The sequence below is a fragment of the Etheostoma spectabile genome, chromosome 6 (genome assembly GCF_008692095.1).
Source record: "Etheostoma spectabile isolate EspeVRDwgs_2016 chromosome 6, UIUC_Espe_1.0, whole genome shotgun sequence".
NCBI lineage: Eukaryota > Metazoa > Chordata > Actinopteri > Perciformes > Percidae > Etheostoma > Etheostoma spectabile.
Genome location: NC_045738.1, coordinates 23,936,067 through 23,940,146, shown reverse-complemented (window position 1 = coordinate 23,940,146; position 4,080 = coordinate 23,936,067).

Genomic DNA, 4,080 nt, shown 5'->3' with positions numbered 1-4,080 from the left:
GAACGCCTCCACCAGCTGATTGGAGTCAGGTAGAGCGTTGATTAACCCTCCTGTCGTCATTTTCACAACGTTCCTATATCAGACGTTTGGGTTTCTTTCAACCAAATTATCACAAACAAAATAACATGGACAGTTCCATAAAACTATTTTAAAAGTGAAATAATTGATCAGTTCATTACTTTCATTAAATCTGGGTGTTTCATTTAATATTATAGCATTTGTATTTTTTTTTAACCCTTGTGTTGTCTTCCCGTCAACCATGAAAAAAATTATTTTACAACACTATTCACTTTTTCCGACATTTTTGTCGCTTTTTCAATGTTGTTGATGCTTTTTTTGCTGTTTTTTCCAAAGTTATTTGATATTTCTAATGTTTGAACGCCCATTTGTTGTGATAATTAACTAAAAACGGGTCAAATTTTGACGCTGAGAAACATTTCATACAGGAGAGACTAGAGCAGAGATGCGACAGTTACGTACGCATGATAAATTGGACATTATTTGGACAACAGCTGAATTATTTAAGCAGAGCATCGATAAAAAGTAAAGTCTTCCTATAAGGATTTACGCCGAGCTACATTTGAAGCAATAAAATGTGTAACATTATGAATATGTCACGTGTTTTCACATGTAGGCGACACTGTAGCCATAGTCTTGGTAAAGAACAAGGGCCCCTACTGAAATGTCTAGTACACAGTATGTGGCTTTTCGAAGTTGTAAGCCACACACACTACTTAGAATGGGATAATCATTATGGTCCTTTGAAAAACATTGTGCCCAAATAATGACACACTAGACGAAAAAAGAGAAATTTCTGTCTTGTGACTGGCTTTTTTTTTCATCTTTTTTTTTATTGAAGCTACTGTGAAGTGGAATCGTGTCATTGGAATTGTCCGACTTTTTTGAATTACATTGTGTAAATCCTTACACAATATGAAAAAATTCATTGTTTTGTGTCATAAGGATTCGTGCGTTTTGCTATTACTGTACTAGAAGAAACTCTCGAAATAACCTGCAAACAAGTCTCTCATTGCCAGACCTTCCTCCACAGCAGTGTGAAGGAAGGTCTGGTTAGGACACACCGCATTCTGGGATTCTGGGACAGCATTGTGCTCTGGTTTATTGTGTGGAATATGTTCAAAAGTAGTTTTAGTCGTCAACAGAAAACTCAGATTGGACAGATATGCTTGCTAGCTGTCTGGATTTACCCTGCAGAGATCTGAGGACCAGGTAACCATAGTCCTCAATTTGACAGATAGTCTAGCTAGCTGTCTGGATTACCCTGCAGAGATCTGAGGACCAGGTACCCATAGTCCTCAGATTGGACAGATGTCTAGCTAGCTGTCTATTTACCCTGCAGAGATCGGAGGACCAGTAACCATAGTCCTCAGATGGGACAGATAGTCTAGCTAGCTGTCTGGATTTACCCTGCAGAGATCTGGGACCAGGTAACTCAAGTCCTCAGATTGGACAGATAGTCAGCTAGCTGTCTGGAATTACCCTGCAGAGATCTGAGGACCAGGTAACCATAGTCCTCAGATTGGACAGATAGTCTAGCTACTGTCTGGATTACCCTGCAGAGTCTGAGGACCGTAACCATAGTCCCTGATGGACAATAGTCTAGCTAGCTGTCTGGATTCACCCTGCAGAGATCTGAGGACCAGGTAACCAAGTCCTCAGTTGGACAGATAGTCAGCTAGCTGTCTGGATTCACCCTGCAGAGCCTGACGACCAGGTAACCATATTCCTCAGATTGGACAGATGGTCTAGCTAGCTGTCTGGATTTACCCTGCAGAGACCTGAGGACCAGGTAACCATAGTCCTCAGATTGGACAGATAGTCTAGCTAGCTGTCGGATTTACCCTGTAGAGACCTGAGGACCAGGTACCCATAGTCCTCAGATTGGACAGATAGTCTAGCTAGCTGTCTGGATTTACCCTGCAGAGATCTGAGGACCAGTAACCATAGTCCTCAGATTGGCAGATGTCTTGCTAGCTGTCTGGATTTACCCTGTAGAGACCTGAGGACCAGGTAACCATAGTCTGCCAACACGGATTTCCGGCCCAAATGAGTGAAATCCTGCGGAATTTCAATCGAAAGTGCACCCTCATGGATGATAGAGTCGTGTGCACAAACTTATTTTCAAGGCCTTCAGTTATTATTATAGACCATGAACACCGTTAATAAATCAATAAAGTGCACATTTGTATTAAGATGAAATGGAACAGTGTGAATGCCATGTGAAGAGTTTCATAATTTGACCTGCTTGGAAAGTCATACACTTCATATTTATATGATAAAAATCAAGCTGAAAGGCTAAAATTGTTTTTTTGGAATCAGTAAAAGATATTTATCTGCCATCTGCTGCGGTGAAAAATCGAGGGTACTCCAAACTTAGCTCCTGTGTGTGTGTGTGGTGTACTGTGTGTCGTGGTGTGTCGGTCGTGAGCGTGTCGTCTGTGTGCGTTTGGTGTGCTGGGAAGCAGAGCGTCTCTACACGTCGGTCGCTTCTGGTTTCCCCGTCTCTGCTTTCCCACAGATTCTTTTTTCATACAAGGGCTATTTTTTCGTCTCCCTATTCCTTTCTCCCTTTCGCCGCACGTCCCCCTCACATGTTCCTTCTGGAATGTGTAGCTCTTTGATCTCTGTTTTAAACACTAAGTGTCCCTTCGCACCACTACTTGGATATTAATGTGAAACCCCCCGGTGCCACATTGAACTTTTTGTCTGCGGGTCGCGGGTGTGTGTGGTTTGTGGTGTGTGTGTGTGTGTGTGTGTGTGTGTGGTTTAAGTCCTTGAGACTTCTACCAGACTTTTCGTTGTTAAGCTGTACCAGAAAATGAACCCTTGGTGACCGGTGCGCTTAGACTCTCACACACTCTCTCTCACACACACACACACACACACACACACAAACAAACAAAACAGCTGTGCGGGTGGGCCTTGTCATTAGTCCTGCTTGTTTTCCTTTTGATTAAGGTAAGTTACATTGCGGTGCAACTCTCAATGCACATTTGAGAGTGAAAGTGTGTGCCATGTGGATCGGTTCTCAGTGTCTACTCAGCACTGGGACTAATTTGCATTCCTTTGTGTCTGAATAAAAGACACCTATTCTGAGGACAGAGTTTACCAGCTGCCATCCAGGACTAGTCCTTATTAGAGCCCTGCTGTTCCTCTGAGAACGCCAGCACATGTTCAACACACGCTGCCGCTCACACACGGCCACACACACAATACGCACGCACTCAAGGACACGTGCACCCCCCACCTAATCTATTCATACACAAATGAAAACACGCTGACACAGATGTGCGACAAAATAACAAACACACACTTTACATAGAGACTCTCGCAGAGGGTTGGAGGAGTTATCACCCGCACCAGTGGTAATATTTTGTGGTGATCAATTAAAAGGGCAAAGGCCACCGTCTCACACACGTCCAATAAAAAAAAAAAAAATCTCATGTATTATAATGGATTTTTGTGCCTTTGTGTGTACAATCTGGTCACACAAGTAACACAAGTTTAGATCAGAATATCATGTACATCTTCACTGCCTGCACTAACTTCAGTTTGAGCCCCATTCAGACTGGATTCGTGTCTTTAAAAGAGGGAGGGCAACTTCAATCTTATCTGCGCTGGTCAATGATTTTAACCCTCGTGTTGTCCTCGGGTCCCCATTTTCCTGTAATAATGTTTTTTTTAACTTCCCAAAATAACATGATTGATTCCACACAACGCTTTTGGCAAGTACACATCTCTACTTTCATTAATTTTGGGGGCGTCTTACTTAATTTTATAGCATTTGATAAACAAATTGAAGTGTTTTTGAAATAGTATTGAGTAAAAGTTGACATGTTCCAGTCTGTGATTATCCATCAACATCCATTCCTTTAATTTTAGTCTAAATAATTCCTAATTTCTGCTTTTCTAGCTCAGACACAAGGTATAATTTCCTATAAATGAGGTTCATTGACTATATATTCCAAAACTAACTGTAAAACTAAAGTTAATAAGTTAGTTGAAAATGTCAAAAAAGTGACAGACATTTAAAAAAGCGTCAAAAGTGTTGAAAAAAGG